This window comes from Puma concolor, chromosome A1 (assembly GCF_028749965.1).
Source record: "Puma concolor isolate L17-30 chromosome A1, mPumCon1.1.hap2, whole genome shotgun sequence".
Taxonomy (NCBI): domain Eukaryota; kingdom Metazoa; phylum Chordata; class Mammalia; order Carnivora; family Felidae; genus Puma; species Puma concolor.
In genome coordinates, this window is record NC_141667.1 from 160,186,816 (window position 1) to 160,209,051 (window position 22,236).

General features: G+C 45.8%; 1 long non-coding RNA gene across 1 annotated transcript; it reads right to left on the reverse strand.

Annotated features, from left to right (window-relative positions):
* Positions 1-234: 234 nt before the first annotated feature.
* Positions 235-13,806, reverse strand: LOC147584606 (uncharacterized). The gene is made up of 3 exons (XR_015251745.1): positions 13,643-13,806; positions 8,375-8,504; positions 235-1,807 (listed from the first exon to the last, which is right to left on the reverse strand). It is a non-coding gene; the product is annotated as an uncharacterized LOC147584606 (long non-coding RNA).
* Between the last annotated feature and the right edge of the window lie 8,430 nt (positions 13,807-22,236).

Here is a 22,236-nt window from a genome sequence, read left to right on the forward strand (position 1 = left end):
TGCAGATATGGGGGACCTTGGAGGAGGGATCTAAGGCGGTGACGGGTGGCTGGGGCAGGGCACGAAGCTAGAGCGACCCAAAGGAAGGAAGGGAATATCTTTTCTGCAGAAAACAAGGGGGGGGGCATGCTCTCTCCCCCGTCAGGAGACTTGATTCTGGCGCTGACGACTCCCGCGTGGACCAGGAGGCCCAGTTAGACCCAGGCTGCGCCCCGCCCTGCAGCCCCGCAGGACCGCCACCCTGCCTCCCCTCTTCCTCTTCCTCCTCCCCTCCTCCCCCTCCCTCCTCCTCCAGCACCCCGTCCCCCAACCCACCCGAGTAGAAGTAGAAGCGATCCCTGAAGAAGGCGCCGTGCGCGCCCGTGGGCACCAGCCCCCGGGCCCCCCAACTTGCGGCCAGTAGCCGTGACGCACGCACCGGGCCCGCAAGCGTGGGGGAGGCGTTCCCAGGTCCCCACCCGGGCTCGCTGCGCATCGCAGCGACGCTCATCTCGGGAATATGACGATTAATCCGGCGCAGGTTTCCAGATAAGTGATTGTGATGGAGATTGTTGGCGAGAAAATAGACAATTATCCGCTGTTAGCTTTACATAAAGATCGCATTAACTCAAATTAGTTATCAGACAAAAGAGCGTCGGCGCGAGCGCCCTGCCCTGGCCCTGCCCGCGGGGACCCCCGGGCGCCACCAGGCCCCGCGCGCGGCGGGCAGCGAGGGGCGCGCACCAGGCAGACGCCCCGCTCGCGGGGACTCACTGCCCCGCAGCTGACGCGGGCCGGTGGCGGCCCCAGGGTGACGCCCGCGTACCAGCTCCTCTGCCTGGAATCCCTCCTCCTCGGCCTGCGGCCCCCTGTCCCCCGGCCCTGGTCCCTGAGCGTGAGTGGGGGGCGTCTTTCGTTCTTCCAGAGGGGCCGGGCCCTCCTCCCTGCCAGGGAATCAGTCTCGCAGCAAAGGCATCCGAGGCCAAGCCAAGAGCAGTTCGAAGGGGCGACCCCGTGACCTGCCACCCCCACCCCCACTGTCCCTCCCACAGCACCGCGTAGGGCTGTGCTCAGCGGGACCCCGTCTCTAGGAAGACTGAAAGGAAAGGGGGGCTGGGAGAGAAAGGGCGCAGAATGACCCTTGCGGCTGTGTCAGTGGCCTGGGGGCCCGTCGGGGACGCGCAGCGCCAGGCCGGGCAGAGACAGGGCAGGGAGGTCTGGACGCTGGATGAGCCAACGTTTTGCAGTATCCACACACCCGGTTGCGTCCTGCGCGCTTTTTCTCCTGTGTCCCTACTGGTGTTGACACGGGCACGTCGGAGCACAGATTTTACCGAAGCCGCGTGTGCAGAGGCACAGCCCTCCACCCGGCGCCCCGGCCCGGCCCCAGGCCCTGGCGGGGTCCCCACAGCCCCAAGGCGCACTGGCGCTCCCGCGCGGGCCGGCCTCCGGGCCCCCAGGGTCCCCGGGCCCCGCTGAATAGGGCGGATAATGACCCCCGGTTCCCAAGGCAGGCTTTCTGCTGCCTGGTGAGCTTGGATTTGTGTGGTCCAAGCCTTTCCCAGCTTGTCCCATTCTGTCACCGGGATAAGGGGCTCCCTCGGCTCGTTTGCACCTGCGTCGCTTTTGGCTCCTTCAGGAATGCGCTGAAGCTTGTAATCAGCTTTGTGAAGCCATTGAGTGCACGGCTGAGCGAAACTTCCAAAGCTCGAGGAAAACTGGCCTGCTGAATGGGAGCCAGCATGGGGCTGTTCTCCAAGCCTCCGCGCTGCCAAATTCCAGCAGAGCCCCTCACAATCGCTCCGCGCGGTCTCCGCGCTTCCCCACACTGAGAAAAGTGAGAAAAGAAAAGCGAAAATACCAGTCACCGAGGTTAGCCGTTTGTTCCCAGATTAATGGCAAACGGTTCCTTCTCACTGCCCCCCCCCCCCCCCTTAGCTCTCCAGCTCAGGAAACAGGACCAGGGGAGAAGAGGCCAGTTCTAACACCCCATCTGATTGTACCTTTTCCGCGGACGTTCCCCCGGCTCTGGTAGCTGAGCTCAGCTTCCCGGTGAGACACCTGCCTGCAGCCTTGCTGGCCTTGGCAGCGCCCGAGAGGAAGCCAAGGCTCCCAGTCCCCTGCTATTAGTGCTGCAAAGCCTCCACACCTTTCCCCTAGGAAAGGAAAACAACCAGTCCTAGCCCGTCTCCAGGTCCCCTGCACCCCATCCAGCAGGACCCATGTTCCCCCACCGTCCCCTGCCCCCGGGGCGGCTTTGGAAAGGAGGAGGGTTCAGGGAAAGCAGAACTTCCCTGACACCTGAGATGTGCTTGTTTCTTCTACACTGTTGATGCGGGGAACCTGCCTGAGCTGTTGGAACTGCAGACACGGCCTCCGGCCTCTGGCAGGTGTGGGTAGCTGTGGTTCTGGAAGCCTTCCTTGCAGGCCTGGGGTCACTGTCCCTATCAAGGTACAAGGAGGGAAGGCGGGTCCAGGCTGGCTCTGTCTCTGAAAAAGGAAATTCTTGACAACCAGTAGATCACCGAGTTTGCAAAAGGCAAACTTCCTTTAACTATTAGCTTGTCCGCGGCGGGATTCTTTGTGTTGCTACACCCCACCCTTCTAGAACAGTCCTGGCGTAGAGGAGGCGCTCAGTATGTATTTGCCGAATGAATATTGTCCAGGTTTGTCTCTGCGCTCAGAGCCTGGAAACAGCTCTCCGGAGTTATGGAGTCTCTTCTCTGGATTGGGTATAAGGTCCTCTCCTTGGTGACGCCTAACGGACGTGACTTGGAGAAAAAAAAAGTGAAGGCAACCTCATGATCTGTGCGTGAAAACTGTTTATAATTGCTGTGAGTGTCTTCAGCGATTACTTTTCCTCACGGTGAACTGAAAGCCTCTCCTCTTCTGCCAGCACAAATGTATCAGTTTTAGGACATGATCTGGGTTTCCATTCTTCCAGTGAGCATAACTTCTGGCCCGTGGAGGTTCCTCTGGTGGGGGTGCCTGGCTTTTGTGGATGTGTCATAACAATGACTACTGCCTGGTGGAGAGTTCAATGGGCCTCTTTAAATACCCACCTGATTATAAAGCCCTGGGGAGAGTAACATTCACAGACACAGAAGGACAGGAGGGCTCTCTCTGTGGATGCCCTGAGGCAGCCTTCGTGGTTACACGCTTCTCTGTGACAAGGAATGGGCAAGATTTGATTTTTGCACATAAATGTGTATAAGGAACCATAACGTGTGACACGTCTGAGCGAGGAGGGGACTGCACTCACAGAGGTCTAGTGACGTGCCCACAATCACTCAGGGGCATCCGATTGTTATCAGTAATAATAAGAAATTAAGCCAAGGCTTGGTCCTGTCCTACAGCAGGTCAGACAGCCTCCCCCCCATACAGCTCTGAGCCGCACCAGGGGCACAGTCACCCCCCAATACAGCTCTGAGCCCCCTCCAGAGGCACAGCCCCACCCCCCCATACAGCTCTGAGTCCCCACGAGGGGCATAGTCACCCCCCATACAGCTCTGAGCCCCCACCAGGGGCATAGTCACCCCCCATACAGCTCTCAGCCCCACCAGGGGCACAGTCACCCCCTAATATGGCTCTGAGCCCCCACCAGGGGCACAGCCCCCCCCCCATACAGCTCTGAGCCCCCACCAGGGGCACAGCCCCCCCATACAGCTCTGAGCCCCCATCAGGAGCTCAGGCCTCCCATACAGCTCTGAGTCCCCACCAGGGGCACAGTCGCCCACCCCCCCCCCCCCGCCCATACAGGTCTGAGTCCCCACCAGGGGCAGAGTTGCCCCCCCATACAGCTCTGAGCCCCACCAGGGGCACAGTCACCCCCCCATACAGCTTTGAACCCCCACCAGTGGCACAGTCCCCCCCATACAGCTCTAAGCCCCCACCAGAGGCACAGTCACCCCCCCCATACAGCTCTGAGCCCCCCCCAGGGGCACAGTCACCCCCCCATACAGCTCTGAGCCCCCCCCAGGGACACAGTCACCCCCCCCATACAGCTCTGAGCCCCCACCAGGGGCACAGCCCCCCCCAATACAGCTCTGAGCCCCCACCAGGGGCACAGTCACCTCCCCCATACAGCTCTGAGTCCCCACCAGGGGCACAGTCGCCCCCCCCCCCCCCGCCCATACAGGTCTGAGTCCCCACCAGGGGTAGAGTTGCCCCCCCATACAGCTCTGAGCCCCACCAGGGGCACAGTCACCCCCCCATACAGCTCTGAACCCCCACCAGTGGCACAGTCACCCCCCCATACAGCTCTGAGCCCCCACCAGTGGCACAGTCACCCCCCCATACAGCTCTGAGCCCCCACCAGGGGCACAGTCACCCCCCCATACAGCTCTGAGCCCCCACCAGGGGCACAGTCACCCCCCCCATACAGCTCTGAGCCCCCACCAGTGGCACAGCCTGCCCCCATACAGCTCTGAGCCCCCACCAGGGGCACAGTCACCCCCCCCATACAGCTCTGAGCCCCCACCAGGGGCACAGTCACCCCCCCATACAGCTCTGAGCCCCCACCAGGGGCACAGTCACCCCCCCCCCACAGCTCTGAGCCCCCACCAGGGGCACAGTCACCCCCCCATACAGCTCTGAGCCCCCATCAGGGGCACAATGGGAGGATCTGGTGCTCAAAGAGAAGTTGAATGCCTCTCTATGCCAAGGCTCTGTGCATTCATTCACAGATGCTAACAGGCTTGCAACATCCCAAACTCATCCCGCCCATTTTGACATTTAAAGTTTAATTTTTTTATTGCAAAGTTTGACGTGTTGTTTTCGGCAGCGTTTCTCCCTCCAACTGTTCTCGGTAACAAGTCAGGGGGGTGTGCAGCAATTCAGAAATTAGTGAAATTTTATTCTTGGGGGGGGCGTTGGATTAAGGGGCTGGGAGAGTGTGAGACAAGTCAACGTGTAATTGTATGATAAGCGGCTCTCACGAGGAATTTATTGGCCAAGTTGGTATTTCTATTCCTTCCTAATCTCGTTGAGCACATTCATTCTCTGCAATCTGTCTCCATAATCTTCTGTGGCAGAACGGCAGCCAATAGAAGCGCGCATGTTTGGAGAGAAGAGAAAATATGCAGAAGCACGATAAACTGATGCTAATTATCCATATTTAGGACACCGAGTGCAGAAGATCAAGGTTTACAAATAACAAACCAGAGCCAACGATGATGGCTTCCTCGTGCAGAATATGTTGGAGGGGACCAGATAAGGGCTTCACGGGCAGGAGAGATTTATTGGTCAAAGGGTTCACCTTGCACTTTCCCACTTTTCCACAGCAGTGAATTATTCAGGCTAAATTCACCAGAACATTACTCTTTTATTTGGCCAGGTGCCACGACTTGCTCCTTCTTTGTGCCCTTTCAATGCAAATCCTTGTAGTGTAACATCAGTCGATAAGGGACAAATAGTTGAAGTCATAGGTAATTCCCTTTAAATGCTACCTATAGGGCAGTGAGTTAACGCTGCCAGGATGATGTGATGAGGGGAGAAGCAGAGGGGGCTAAAAGTGAAGCCACATCGACCCGGCCATTGAATCACATCTCTGCCAGAGGCAAAACAAACAGACGCCTTCACTGCACGTGTGTGTGCATAGGTCCCTGTGTCCCACCGGCCGGCAAGCTGTGCTAAGAGGCAGGTGTGGGAGCACTGGGCCAACATATCTGTTTTTCCTGTATGGAATCCTTATCATTTACAATTTTTTAAATTTAGGGGCGCCTGGGGGGCTCGGTCGGTTAAGTGGCTGACTTCGGCTCAGGTCATGATCTCAACGGCTCGTGAGTTCGAGCCCCGTGGCGGTCTCTGTGCTGACAGCTCGGAGCCTGGAGCCTGCTTCGAATTCTGGGTCTTCCTCTCTCTGCCCCTCCCCCGCTCATGTTCTGCCTCTCTGTCTCTCTTGAAAATAAAGAAACGTTAAAAATTGTTTAAAGATTTTAAAATCTAAACATACTTTTTCTCTTCTCTCTACTGTCCCCACACCACCTCCAAATGACCTCATATTTAAATGTGGCTCCCAGCCCCCTCCAGGACTTCTGGCTCTGAGAAGAGACGAGAAACAATTCAGGCTGGAAATGCGGGGTAGCACGGCTGAGGGGTCAGTGGTAGACATTTTTCTGCATTACAATAGTTGCCTCGTAAGGTTTCCAGAAAACAAATGCAAACACAGCATGGCATTTTGCTGCACATCTACACGTTCATCTCGAAATTTAAAACATTAATAAATCCCATTCAGTGGTACTAACTTGGTGACTTTTTTTTTTTTTTGACTCATCATCAGATTTGGTACCCGTTTGGATCAGCTTGCTTCTTCCTCTGAGAGTCTTCCAGAGTTTTCGTTTGTAACCTCTTCAGTTGGTGACGGACAAAGCAAGAGGAACTCTCTGTCAAACACACACAGCCATCCAGTGTGAACCACTTGCATATAGAAGAGTCAGAGCAAAAACAACCGTGCTGAAGTTTGGGAACTTAATTCATACAAATTCCAACCTAGAGACATGTTATGGACGAACACTGACCTTTGACACGCGTCTGTCCTCACCCCAAACCACACAGACAAGAGGCTATCCGTAGGTTAACACCACACACGTGCACTTGTTTTCTTCAACAAGCCTCAGATGCTCTTTATTGCAGGATGCACCTTTATTTTACCTGCCACCGTGCAAGGAAACAAATCTGCTGGTGACAGTTGTAGTTGTCACTGATGGTAACGGTCCGTGCAGATTCCAGAGGTGATGAAACTAAAACCGTGTGTCTTCCAACCAACCAACGCAGGATGTGTGGTTGCGCTAGTCGAATGATGAGTCTGTAACATTTTGCCCACGATGTTTTCAAAATTAACCACCATTCTGGAGAAATTAACTTTGTTAAAAATTAACAGATGTGTTAAAATAATATGTAGTCAACACACGCAACACATGTTCTATAGCTACGTATAATTTAAAAATGTAGAATTGAGACCATTATCCATTCAGTTCACCAAAAGAAGAAAAAGAAAAGACAAAAATAGTCTCTTGCCGGTAACAATCCAACAATCGAGGCTAAAGGTCTAGGTTGTTGGTGCTTCTAGAAATTACCTAGGCTACAGAAAGAATCCAATTCTTCAATTTACCGGATGCATGCCCACTCCTAAAGATCAGCGTGTTACCCCACACATATAAACGTTGCGTGTCAGCCAAAATAAAGTGACTAATTTCGGCTTGGCCTGGCACGGTTTGGCTTGTCCGGTTTCGGTACTCCAGGCGGGAGGCTGTTGATTTGGATGATCTGGTTTGCGGTATCCGCTCTTCTCCCAGAAATATGGGATTGTTATCCGTGAGCCCCGAATAGTGCCCAAGCTCTACCTGCAGACTCTCTCTTGTCCTCAAGCCCCGCTTCTTCCCTCATCAGCAACCGCCGGTCAGTCTATGGAAACTAGCCACGAAAACAGGCTACGAAAACAAAATTCAGTTCAGAGGGAGAGCAACCAAAATGCAAGGAACCAGTTGAACTACTTACAGTCGAAGCTAATTTATAATTGTTAGCTTCTTCTTAAGATTAAATTTAGTGGGTCTGGTCTTTCTAAATTAGCTTGCGTTCATACATTTGGACAGAGGCAAATTTTTACCCCACTGGAAGCGTACCGGGAGACCGCACAAAAGCAAAATGGGGAAAAAGTCACCCAACCAACAGACCCAGGATTCTTAATGTGGCTGCTGCCACAGCTGCGTCATCCCAGGCTGTGCACGTGCGTGTGCCTGTGTGTGTGTGTGTGTGTGTGTGTGTGTGAAGACGCGTGTGCATGAGTGTGTGTGAATGTGCGTCCATGTGCCTGCATCTGTGATTGTGCACGTGTGCCTGCATGCATGTGTGTGCGTGCCTGGATGCGCGTGTGTACGTGCCTGTGCCTGCGTGCGTGTGTGCACGTGTGTACAGCATGTATGCATGTGCCCGCATGCGTGTGTGAACATGCACGTGTGCATATGTGCGTGCCTGCCTGTGCACATGTGTGTGCACACGTCTGTCACACACTCACAGGTGCTGTGCAGACCGCAGCATCTTGCGGGAGCCGGGGGCTGGCTCTGGCAGAGTTAAGCACTGACTGATCCGAGTCGGGGAGAAAACACGGAGGTCAGAGGCCGTCAGAGAGAATGTCAAAAGAAACAGGACGGTGTGACGCTTTGCGTTAGTGTCTTCGTGGAGACCAATGCTGTGTCCTTCCTCGTGCCTCGTGACGCCGGCATAGCTGCCAGTGTGAGCTGTAGGCTGGGCTCTCACCCCCGCGGGCGCTTCCTCACCGTGGAGGGTGTGCTTACCGCGTTCTCGCCCCTCCTCTCCCTCCTCCACCCCGTATCCACGAACACCAAGTACTTATTGGGTGCACGGAAACTTCACTGAGCATCTCCATCGTAAATACCTTGTTGCCACCGAATCTTCAAGTCATGCAGAGGATGGCTTTGTGTGTCCATCTTTAGCGAAGGCCTTTCAGCCCTTCAACATGTTTCTGAGCCGGATTTCTCATCTGTGGGCGGCATGCGCAGAGGTGTCTGAAACAAACACAGAACTCCAATTATTGTTTGCCCGCGCACCGGTTAGCAAGATGATTACAAGATACAGTAAATACGCTTGGCATGTTGAGACACACTTTCAGCTCCAATGACTTCAAATAGCTTCTAAAGTAAAACAAATAAACAGAATAATGGTGGGATTTATTTGGAATTATTCATTATGAGACTACCCAAGGCATGACATTTCCAATCACGTCTTAATTTTCTTTTTAGGAGCAGAAAGGGTTTTCATATCTTGACATATTTGTCACCCTGGGCTGAGGTACTTATCTCCCTGGCTCATTCTATGGTTCCAAATGCTGACGGCACGCTGTGGGGTGTTTTGTGGACCATGCATGGTTGGCTCTGGCTTCTACACGTTAAAAGTGAAATAAATACCCAGGCTGACTGTCCTAGATTATGATCTAGGAGTTGATGTGTTAAATGAGCCCGTTGCTTTAAAGGTTATAAATGACAAGATTTTTACTATTACAAGTAATTTATAGCTATTTCCTGTTTGACGTGACAGATCCTCCTGGAGAAGTCCAAATTTGTCTGCTTGACATACGTTTATTTTAACATTCTCTCTTTCTCCAAATTCTAGAATGTATTAACTACTGTTTTCCTGGGTGTCAATTTGCACCTGTGGGGTCTACCTCTTGAGGCTCTGGTGAGGTCCCCTGGCCTCTGCTCCAGCCTGCGTTTCAACAGCTGCTGTGGATGAGGACTGGCATATTTACTGTAATTTATAAAAATCACAGGAAACGACATTTTCATTAGTCACTGACTCCACCATCACCAACGGCAATGGATGCTATGCATACAAATCCATTTAAAAAATTGTTCTTCCCAAATCAGAAGCTCTTCCGGGTCTTCAATTCTGTGAAATGATCACGTTTCACTTTGCTTACAGCAAATGAGGTCACAGAGGAACTCAGATTTCAGCTTATTTCCTATGGCCTGGAACTTTTCTACGTGAGTGCTGGAATAAGGATCAGGGAAATGCCTTCCCAGACAGAGAGGAAGATCCAGAAGTGTGCGCGGGCCTCAGCGTGGAGGGCAGCCCACGGACACTTCCGGCCCACCGTGAGGATGACACACGTGAGCAGGAATTTTCTATGTGGACTAGGGCCGAGGACACAATTTGCTATCCGTCAAGATATCAGGATGTTTGGTATTAGTAGGGGATGGGGTGCTTTTGAGGGAAAAGCAGAAAACAAGGAGCCTTGAATGCCATGCTAAAGGAGCCAAGACCTGTGGCGCCAGGAGGGACCGGACCCTAGAACACAATGGAGGAAGAGCCTTTACTGTGGACAGGGAGAGAGGCAGAGCAGGAAAGGGGCTCATGCTTGTTGACCCTCATTTGTTAATACACATCTGTACTAGACACAAAATCTGTTGTTTAGTGTCAACAAAGCTGGGGCACAGGCTTTTAATGCCCATGTTACACTAAAAAAACTGAGGTTCAGGGGAACCCCACTGGTATACAGGAAAGCCAACATCCAAACTTGTGTCTTCATGACTGAGATGTTCCTAACAGCCCACCATGCTACCCTCATTGGGACCTCCGACGGGGCAAGGAGAGACATCGACGAGAGGCATGGACTACACATCAATGGGACATTGATGGAGTCATTGATGAGACATTGATGAGATATTGACAGTCATTGATGAGTCACTGGTGAGACATCACTGAGTCATTGATATATCATTGATGAAACATTGATGAGTCATTGATGAAAGACATCAATGGATGGATGGATTCCATTGATGGAATCATTAATGGAATCATTAATGAGTCTTTGATGAGACATTGGTGAGAAATATTGATAAGATATTGATGAGTCATTGAGATATTGATGAGTCATCAGTGAGAGACACTGATAGACACTGGGGTTGCTCACATAGGATGTGAACACAGGAACCATCCTGATAGGTGCCTCTGCTTTAGAAGAAGCAGCCAATTCATCTGGAAGAGGAAGAAAGGGCATGGCGGGTGAGACGGCTTGAGGGGAGTGCTTGAAAGATTGAGACAGCAGAGCTCAGAAAGGGAAGAAGAATGTGACCAGGGGGGTGCAAAAAAAAAAAAAAAGAAAAAGAAAAAGAATCCTAAGGGGGTTTTAGGGACCAGCTGATTTTTCAGATGAACCAAATGGAATATGCCATGAGCTTGTAAGGATGGGTTGAAACACAGTGTAGATACTTCTCTGTGGACCGAGGGTCAGTGCAGGACATGGCCACTTCAAGCCCAGGGTGCGTGAGATGCTGACTCTGTTGTAAGGTCTTGAATGGGGCAGCCTAGTGAGGGCTCAGGAAAGAGATGAGATGTGTCGTGTTATGGGTGGAACACAGCTCGCTAGAAAGTGCGTTTCAGAATCAGACCGCTCTGTCTCGAGCAGGGCCACCCTGCACCTTCGGGAGGCAGGAAATTGGTTTGGAAGAGAGCTGAGAGAGAGAGAGACAGAGTCAGAGAGCAAAGTGAAGGGCCAAGAGAGAAGAGGAGGAGGGAATGGAAGGAGGCGGAGGAGAAGGCACCGGAAGGAAGCAGGGGGGAGTGGAGAGAAGTGGTGGGGGGCGGGGGCTGCAATGCTGCCACGTGACCTAGGGCCCTACAGCAGCGGTGCTCCCCTGCCATGACCAGTACCAAAGATCTAATTAACAGTTCTCTGCTGTTGGCGACGAAGAATCAGATCTAACACATATTTGTTGAGCACCTATAACGTCTTAATCTCTCAGGAATCTCCCCGTCTTTAGTTCTCAGAAGAATTCTTCAAGTTAGATAACATTTTTCCGGTTTCTATATGAAGAACCTGAAGGTCCGAGGAGTGAGGAATCTGCCTGGCCCATACAGTTGGTGAGGAGCATGGTCCGCGCGTGAACATGGCCACTAGCAGAGCTGTCTCCACACGCACAGCCCCTGCTGTAAGACTTACACACATGCATCCAGCACAAGCACCAACATGCAGGAGGTGAAGTGTGGCGGGCCAAGGGGAATGGACGGTTGCTACAGTTGGAAGGACCCTGCAGAAGAGCTAGAAGGAGCGTCTGTATCTCTTGGGGAAGTCCACAGGGGAAGTTCTGGGACATCGCCTCATCGCACAGGCTGGTGAAGCCCAGAACCCCTTCTCAGGCTAATGGTTCTAACTGTATAAACTAAGGGGTGCCTGGGCGGCTCAGTCCGTTTAGCGTCCGACTCTTGATCTTGGCTCAAGTCACGATCCCACGGTTCGGAAGTTCCAGCCCTGTGTCGGGCTCTGAGCTGACAGCGTGGATCCCGCTTGGGAGTCTCTCTCTGCCCCTCCCCTGCCTCTCTCCAAATAAACATTAAAAAAAATAAGTGTACAAAATGAGATGCATAAAAGGAACCCAGTCATTACTTAGGAAATTGACAAATAGAATCAAGAACATGTATTCTGACTTCCTATACTAACTCTACCACTGGGTAACCAAATCATTGATGAGGCATGCGTTTCCTTGTAGAAATGTTACAGATAATACATTAGAAGAAATGGTAGAGTTAAACCATTTTGTGACCCCTAACCAACTAATGGACCTGTGGTTGTTGATGGAGATATCCAGGAGTAATCTCGCCCCTTCTTCTGCCCCTAAAACCTGCTGACATCAAGCCTCTAGAGCCAATTTTCAGTTTATAGGAAACACGGAAGAAAGAGGGACAGAGGGACACGATGAACTACACCATGGGGATGCAGCCATATCCTAGACTGTTGGAAACTCTACACAATGGACAACCTATAGGAGTTACTACAGGAACTTGCAGCATTGAGAAGGATTTGGGAGTAGAGCTGGATGATGGATGTGTGGGAGCCTATATATCTTTCCGTCTACTTTTACGTATGTTCCAAGTCCTTCACAATAAAAAAAATTAAAACCAATACTTAAGGTTATCAAAGAAACAACTTGTACTTTGAAAAGCGATTATCGAAATACGTTTTGAAAATATTTCATGATACAGTAATAATTTCCCTCCATAACGCACTGAGTAATAAGGTCTGCGGCAGGTGTAAAAACTACCGCAAGGTCATAATGGCTGTGAGTGTAAAACTGTACTGTGAAAGGAAAATCCCATTATTTCAACGGGTGGCAACATCACAGGAAATGCTAATACTCCTGACGTTTGTTGACTACATTCGTAACTGAAGAAAAATGCTAAGTTTCAACTCGAAGTTAATAAAAATAAAGGTGAATATTTTTCTGTTCTGGGGGCGTTCTGAATTCTGTGCATGGATGGAGTCCTTCGATCCCAGGTTAACAGCCCCTGTTCTAAAGGTATGGGAGAGTTCTGGAGTGAATCCAGTGTTTCTACCCTGGGCTAGAGCTGTCCCATGTCTGATATGGGAATTTGAACTGACTTAAAAATCATGTTTCTTATCGGCTTGAGGAATTCTTGAATCTGTCTCTGGTATCCTATTTTCCCTTTGGAGACCTGGGGACCCTTGCTTCAGAGATGAGCTGGGAATCTTAGCATTTCTTCTTTGCTCCCCCGATAGAAGTGACCCAATTAGCATGCCACATTCACTCTACCACTTGAGAACCATTTATAATACTGGGGTGCCTGGGTGGCTCAGTCAGTTGAGCCTCTGACTCTTAAACTCAGGGTCATGAGTTCAAGCCTTGGGCTGGGTGTGAAGCCTACTTAAAACAAAACAAACAAAACAACAACAAAAAGCCACCACTTGTAGCGATATAAAACCGTAGATTCCTAAAATGTCAGAACAAAAGGAGAATTTAATGCAACACCTGCATTTTGCAGATGGGACCGGTGATAGGTTACCCGTCCAGTCCAGAAGCCCCTATGCTTTCTGAATCCATGGCGCCCTCAGTGTCTCTGCCATTTTGTCACAGGAGGTCCTTGTCCAAAAAAATGCCTAGTAGTTTTAAATAGTTTAGTTTCAACTTAAAATATTTTTAGGTACTAACAAATCTGTAGCCATTTGGAAAAAAAATACATGTAAATTGAAGGAAGACACTGATATTTTAATTACATTCTCAAATAATCACGAGTTCTTACTAATGGCATGTATGCCCTCCACTGGAATTCGATTTGGCCACCATCACCTTCCTGTCACTTTCCTGTGTGTGGTGCTCATTTTTTATCACAGAAACTGCTCAAAACCCACCTTGACAAAGATAAGATGCTCTTGTAAGGCGTGTGGCATAATCTAATGTTGAACAAACCACTTGAGGCTGGTTGTTGTGCGTGGTGTCCACCAGGTGACAGGTATCACCGTGCCTCTGTTGAAAGTTGAAAATATCCCATGGCATCTCTGTGAGTGAGCCGTGATGTCCCAGGGAACCTTGGCACACAGGGAACCAAAGTTATAGCCCAAGGTTATATAAGCAGGCACAATGGATCCAGAGCAACCAAAGTCTCTTGCTTCCTCATCCAGTAGGCCACGTCCATGGAAGAACTATGGCCTCCTCTTGATTTCATTTTATAAATGGGTATCTGTCTAAACCAGAACTTGATGGAATCATGTGGCAAATTACTGTGTTGAATGCTGAAAATCCTCCCTATCCAAGTAAATTTAATTTATCTGGGCTTTGTCCTCTGAGCAAAATTGTTTGTGGAAAGGCCACTATTAAATTTTTTTTTAATTCTGGTGATTTTTTAAGCTGAATTTGATGGTTGATTTCCATTTGCACTTATACTTCTGGACATGATGGAAAATTGGTATCAAACCAGACCTTCTACTATTAAGAAACTATAAAACAGAACAAAATATACGAGATAACTATTTTCAGATGTTGGGCAACAAGCAATATAAAATTGTGACCCCAGAGAGGGTAAAAACAGATGAGGCAACCCCACAGTCACCCAGATTTCTGCCTGGAGGCACTTCTCAAACCATGGTGCAGGGAGGGGGAGCCCACGCAGAATAAGACAGTTCCGCCAGGGTGAGGGGACGGAAGTTGGAGGGTAGGACCGAAAGGGGACCTGGCGGGCAGGGTATGAGGCATCAGACAAGGATTCCAGAAATCTGCATAGACATCCCCTTGAGTACCTGACTGAAGAGCTGGTGGTCTGTGCTGAGGCCAGGTTCTGATATGGTGGACAAAGTTCAATGACCAAGGAGAAGTGGGAGAAGTGGACATTCCAGAACTTACACAGGGCTAGAAAATACTGAAGCACTGACCACCCAATCCGGAAAGACCACACTGAACTCACTGAGTGCTCCACTAATATCCCAAGAGAATAAAGCTAAGACTAGGGCTACTCGAGCCCTAGAGTAAAGACTACTCTAGAGGTGTCTTAACGAAGCTTAGGGACAAGACCTCACAAGGTTATCCACAAGTAAGTTAACTGCCTCAGAATTAAATTTCATACTCTTTAAGTAAAGACGATAAAATTTGGACATTCAACAATGTGGCATCCATCATGCCCAGGATACAATAAAAAACTGCCAGACATGTAAAGCAGCAAGGAAATGTGAGAAAAATGTGAACAGTAGTAAAATCACTTAAAAGAAACTGAACTGTAATGACCAAAAGGATAGACTTTAATACAGCTATTACAAATGGGTTGAAAATTTTCAATGAAAGTATGGATATATTGCGGGAACAGAGGGGCAAAGCCAACGGAGAAGTAAAAATGATTGGAAAAGAACACATGAGAATTCTAGAACTGAAAAATACTTTCTAAAATTAAATAGTTCCGATAGAAACTAAAAAATGCCAAAAGAACAGATGAATGAAACTAGGAGCTGATTCTTTGAAAATATCAATAAGACTGATAAACCTTTAGCCAGACTCATCAAAACAGAGAGGACTCGAATAAACAAAATCAGAAATGTGGGGGGGGTGGGGTGGGAATAACAGCCAACACCAAAGAAATACAAAGGATTGTAAGTCAGTATTATGAAAAATTGGATGCCAACAAATTGGGCAACCTGGATGAAATGGATAAAATCCTTAGAAACTTATAACCTCTCTGAGTCAGGAAGAAATAGGAAACTCAGACTGATTACCAACAATGAAATTGAATCAGTAGTAAAAAAATTCCCAACAAACAAAAGTTGAGGACCAGACAGCTTCACATGGGGATGCTGCCAACTATTTAAAGAGGAGTTAGGGGGCACCTGGGTGGCTCTGTCAGATGAGCATCCGACTCTTGATTTCAGGTCAGGTCATGATCTCATGGTTTGTGGGTCCAGACCCTGTGTTGGGCTCTGCGCTGATAGTGTGGAGCCTGCTTGGGATTCTCTCTCTTCCACTCTCTCCACCACTCATGCTTTTTCTCTCAAAATACATAAATAAATTTCGAAAAATCTTTTATATTTTAAAAAAATAAAGAAGAGTTAGTATGTACTCTTTCAAACTTTTCCAAAAAATAGAAGAGGATGGAAAACTTCCAAAATCATCCTAGGAGGCTAGCATCACCCTGATATTAAAACCAGATAAAGACACCACAAAGAAAGAGAACAAGAGAGATGCCTGGCTGGCTCAGTTGATGGAGTGTGCAAATCTTGATGTCAGAGTTGTGGTTTCAAGCCCATGATGGGTGTAGAGATTACTCAAAAATAAAATCTTGAAAAAAAAAAAAACTACAGGCCAATACATCTCTGATGTACACAGACGAAAAAATCCTCAACAAAATACTGGCAAACCAAATCCAATACCTTAAAAAATCATTTACCAAGATGAAGTGGGATTTATTCTGGAGTGCAAGAGTGGTTCAATATTTGTAAATCAATCAACATAATACATCACATCAACAAGAAAAAAGATAAAAACCATAGAACCATTTCAATAGATGCAGAAAAAGCATTTGACAAAGTACAATATATACTCATGATAAAAACCCTTGACAAAAGAGATTTAGAGGGAACATACCCCAACATAATAAATGCCATATATGGAAAACCCACAGGTAACATCATACTCAATGGTCAAAAACTGAGTGATTTCCTCTTAAGGTCAGAAACAAGATAAGGATGTCCACTCTCACTTTTATGCAACAAAGTACTGGAAGTCCCAGCCACAGCAATCAGACAAGAAAAAGGAATAAAAGACATCCAAATTGATAAGGAAGAAGTAAAACTTTCACAGTTCGCATATGATATAATTTATACAGAAAACTCTAAAGACTCCACTGAAAAAACTACTAGAACTGATAAATGAATTCAGCAAGTCGCAGGATATAAAATCAATATACAGAAATTCATTGCATTTCTGTAGACTAACAGTGAAATGAAAGAAAGAGAAATTAAGAAAGTAATCGTATTTACAACTGCACCAAAAATAATAAAATACCTAGGAATAATAAACTAGGTGAAAGACCTGTGCTCTGAAAACTGTAAAACATTGATGAAAGAAATTCAAGACGATGCAAAGAAATAGAAAGACATTCCAAGCTCATCGATTGGAAGAACAAATATTGTTAAAATGTCAATACTACCCGGGGCGCCTGGGTGGCTCAGTCGGTTAAGCGGCCGACTTTGGCTCAGGTCATGATCTCGCAGTCTGTGAGTTCGAGCCCCGCGTCGGGCTCTGTGCTGACACTCAGAGCCTGGAGCCTGTTTCGGATTCTGTGTCTCCCTCTCTCTGACCCTCCCCTGTTCATGCTCTGTCTCTCTCTCTGTCTCAAAAATAAATAAACGTTAAAAAAATTAAAAAAAAAAATGTCGATACTACCCAAATCAATCTACATATTCAATGCAATCCCTATCAAAGCAACACCAGCATTCTTCACAGAGCTAGAACAAACAATCCTCAAATTTGTATGGAACCACAAATACCCTAAATAGCCAAAGCAACTGAAAAATAAAAACAAAGCTAAAGGTATCATAATTCCAAATTTCAAGTTATACTACAAAGGTGCAGTGATAAAAACAGTATGGAACTGGCACAAAAATAAACACATAGATCCATGGAACAGAATAGCCCAGAAATAAACCCACAATTCTATGGTCAATTAACCTTCAACATAGGAGAAAATAATATTCAATGGGAAAAGGATAGTCTCTTCAACAAATGGCATTGGGAAAACTGGAGAGCTATATGTAAAAGAATGAGGACCCCTTTCTCACACCCTACAGAAAAATAAACTCAAAATGGATTAAGGACCTAAATGTGAGACCTGAAACCATAAAAATCTTAGAAGAGAACACAGGCAGTAATTTCCCTGATGCCCACCGTAGCAACATTTTTCTAGATATATCTCCTGAGGCAAGGGATACAAAAGCAAAAATAAACTATTGGGACTACATCAAAATAAAAAGCTTCTGCACAGCAAAGGAAACAATCAACAAAACTAAAAGACAACCAATGAATGGAAGGAGATGTTTACCAGTGGCATATGTGATAAAGAGTTAGTATCCAAAATATGTAAAGAACTTATACAACATGGAGTACCTGAATGACTCTGTTGGTAGAGCATGTGACTCTTCATCACGAAGTCCTAAGTTTGAGCCCCGTGTTGGGCATAGAGTTTACTTAAAATTCTTAAAAAGAAAAGAACTTCTACAACTTAACACCAAAAAAAAAAAAAAATCTAATTAAAAATGGGCAGAAGACATGAACAGACATTTCTCCAAAGAAGACATCCAGATGGCCCACAGACAACTGAAAAGATGCTCAGCATCAGTCATCCTCAGGGAAATACAAATCAAAATCACAGTGAGATATCATCTCACAGGTACCTGTCAGAATAGCTAAAATGAAAGGCTCAAGGAACAAGTGCTGGTGAAGATGTGAAGAAAGAGGAACACTCTTGCATTGTTGGTGGGAATGCAAACTGATACGGCCACTGTGGAAAACAATATGGAGTTCCTCAAAGAATTAAAAATAGAAGTACCATATAATCCAGTGATCATGCCATTTACCTAAAGAATACAAACACATGCATTTGAAAGGATATGTGTGCCCCTATGTTCATTGCAGCGTTATGTACAATAGTCAAATTACAGAAGGAGCCCAAGTGTCCATCAATAGATGAACAGATAAAGAGGGGGTGGTATGTATACACACACACACACACACACACACACACACACAATGGAGTATTACTCAGCCATAAAAAAAGAATGACATCTTGCCATTTGTAACAACATGGATGGAACTAGAGAGTATAATGCTAAGTGAAGTCAGTCATAGAAAGACCTATACCATATGATCTCACTCATATGTGGAATTAAAAAACAAAACAAATAGCTACAGAAATAAAAAAGAGACACAGAGACAAACCAGGAAACAGACTCTTCACTACAGAGAACAAACTGATGGTTACCAGGGAAGAGGTGGGCAGGGGGATGGGGGAAGTGGGGAGGGTGATTAAGAGCACACTTATCATGACGAGCACTGGGTAATGTATGGGATTGTTGAATCACTATATTGTCCACCTGAAACGAATATAGCACTGCATGTTAATTATACTGGAATTTTAACAAATGATAAGAAAATGAAATGAAATATTTCCATTCATCCATAAAGACTTTCTAATCAAAATCTGTCTTGTCCATAAATATAATGCAGTATACAAAATATATTGTCTCCATAAATAAGACCAGTAACACTATGTTTTACTCTAGCATCTTTCCTGCAAGGAAGCCAGGGGACTTCATGAACACATGAAAAATAAATTGGGCATCACCGGACACTAGATTTACCCTCTAAGACAGCACTCTTTAGTAGAACTTTCTGTGATGATGAAAATGGTCAGCATCTGCTCTGTCCAATACAGTAGCCACTAGCCACATGTAGCCATTTAAATGCATTTTAATTAAAAGCTCAATTTCTCAATCACAGTACTCTTATTTCAAGTGATCAGAGTACAGCTCTAAGGTCTTAAGGAAACTGGCCTTAAAGCCAGTTTTGTTAAAATCTAATGTTTTGTGTGTTAAAAGAATTAATTAACTTCCAAAGGTTAGAATAACTCAATAATTTCATAAAGAGTAGTTTATGCCTTGGGGAAATCAAGTGGAAATTTTTTTTCTCATCTTATTAGTCAATGTGTTAGCAAAGATGTGTAGACCTTGTCTGAATACAGTGGTTTTCAAACTTTCATGGGCAAAGCAGTTACTTGGAGAGTTTGTTATAAATGAAGATTTCTCAGACACATCCGCCCTCATATTAAGGTCTGCCTAATCTGAGTGTCTTCCTGGATGGGATTCAGGAAACCATATTCTTAGGAAGCATCTCAAGTAGTTCTGGTATATGATTACCCCTTAAGAAATGCTAGAAAAATACACAAATATCCAAACCAAATATCAACACTTCAATCAGTATGATTTTCTGTGTACGATATAGACAATTATTTAATTTTTTCTTTTGTTACTTGTGTTGTTATTCATCGGCTAAGCTCTCTCTCTTTTTTAAATGTTTTAACTTAATTTTGAAGGAGAGAGACAGAATGCTAGTGGGAGAGGGGTAGAGAGAGAAGGAGTCACAGAATCTGAAGCAGGCTCTATACTCTGAGCTGTCAGTACAGAGCCCGATGCAAGCTCGAACCCGCCAACCGCGAGCTCACGACCTGAGCCAAAGTCGGATGCTCAATCGATTGAATCACCCAAGCACCCCGTCATCAGCTATGCTCTTCTTAAATGTAGAACAATATTCTTTTCCCATTTTTACTTTATTGTATTCAAAGCAAGTTACATTTTCCAGATAATTCAAAATACCATGTTTTTGTACATCAGAACCTTGTATGTACAGGTGTTATTCACTCGTTGAGTGAGTGAATCTAGATGATAGGCGTGCCACCTCTGAAAACACTTGCCCCCCACACACTGATAAATTAATGATGTGAGAACCGAGATCCTGGATCCCAACTGAGTACTTTCCCCTTTTATGTCAGCAGAATGCATTTCCCAAGTAAACTCATCATTAGAGAGTTCTGGATCATTAATCCTTTTCTCCTTGTAAATACATCATAATAACAATTTTACTCACAGACTCACCAAAACATGTGTTCTCTCTTGGAGGTGACTGGAAATTCTCTCACATGGTAACATAGATTTGGCTTACAGCATTCCTTTTATGAAAATAAGGTTTCAAATTAAATATGAGAAACTCTCCAAAACAAACAAACAGACAGACAAATGAACAAACAAAAAACCAAAACCAAAAGAGAAGGGGGAGGGAGAAGGAATAGAGAACAATTGTGAAATTCAGAGGACGAGGCAGAAGATGTGATCTCTAACTAATAGGAATTCAAGAAAGAGAGAACAGAGGAAAATAGAGGAAGGAAAGATCAAAGAAATATTTGATGTAATTTCACAGAATTGAAGAATAAGGACTTTAAAGATTGAAAGAACACACCAAATATCCAGTACATCCAGTACAATAAATGAAAAAAAGACTTACATTACACACATAATCATGCAATTTCAAAAATCAGAAATAAAGAGAGGGAATAAAAAACCCACCCAGAATAACTTACATAGAAAGAATAGAAAACAAGCAAACAAAATAAAAACCAGTCAAATATAAAGGATCAAGAATCCAACCCAATGAACTATCTACAGCTAACATCATATTTAATGATGAAAGCCTGAAAGCTTTCTCCCTATGATCAAGAACGGGACAAGAATATTGCTCTCACTACTGCTCGTCGAATTGTGCTGGAGCTTCTAGCCAGTGCCATAAGGTATGAAAAAGGCATTTAGGTTAGAAAGGTAGAAATAAAAATGTCTTTATTTGCTGATGGTAGAATTTCTTTGGTCAAAAATCTTACAGAAGCTGCCAAAAAAAAAAAAAAAGCGCCTACTAGAACTTGTAAGAAACTTATCAAAGTTATAAAATACAAGATCAACATTCAAAAATCAATTGTATTTCTCTCTATTGGCAATGAACAATCAGAAACTGAAATTCAAAAAACCATACAGCTTACAATAATCAAATATGAAATAGTTTGGAGTACAAGATCTGTACCCTGAAAACTACAAAACATTGCTAAGAGCTATGAGGGAATGTTTAAATATATGGAGAAAAATAACATATTGACAAATTGAAAGGCCCAATACCGCAAAGATATCAATTCTCCCAAAATGCATCCATAGATTCCATAAAATCCCAGGTAAAATGGCAGAAACCTTTTTGTAGAAATGGACAAACTTAATCTAAATTTCATATAGAAATACTAATGCATATAAGAGCCAAAACGATTTTTACAAAGATTTCAAAAAGTAGAAGGATTAGCACTATTTGTTTTCAAGACTTATTATCAAAATCAAGACTGTGCAGTGCTGGCATGAAGACAGGGCTCTAGATCAATGTATTAGGATAAAGAATCCACAAGTAGACCCACCCATGCATGGTTAATTGATTGTTGACAAAGGCACCAAAGCAATTTAACAGGGAAAAAAATAATCTATTCAAAAGTGATAATAGAACAATTGAGTAACCATATGCAAAAATATTAACCTTAACCTCATGCCACATACAAAAGTTAACTCAAAATGCATCATAGACCTGAATGTGGGAGGTAAACCTACAGAATGTTACAGTTTGGTTCACCAGAATCTTCTATGATGACAAAAATACTCTGCCTGTACTGTGCAAGATAAAAGCCATTAGCCACATGTGACTGAGTGCTTGAAATGTGGCTAGTGTGACTGAGGAACAAACTTTAAAATATTTAATTTTACTTGATTTAATGTTAAATATAAATAGCCATATTAGGTAGTGGCTATCAGGCATCACAATTCCAGAAGAAATCATAGGAGACAGGCTTGGTGATGTTGACTTTGGCAAAGATTCCTTAAACACAACACAA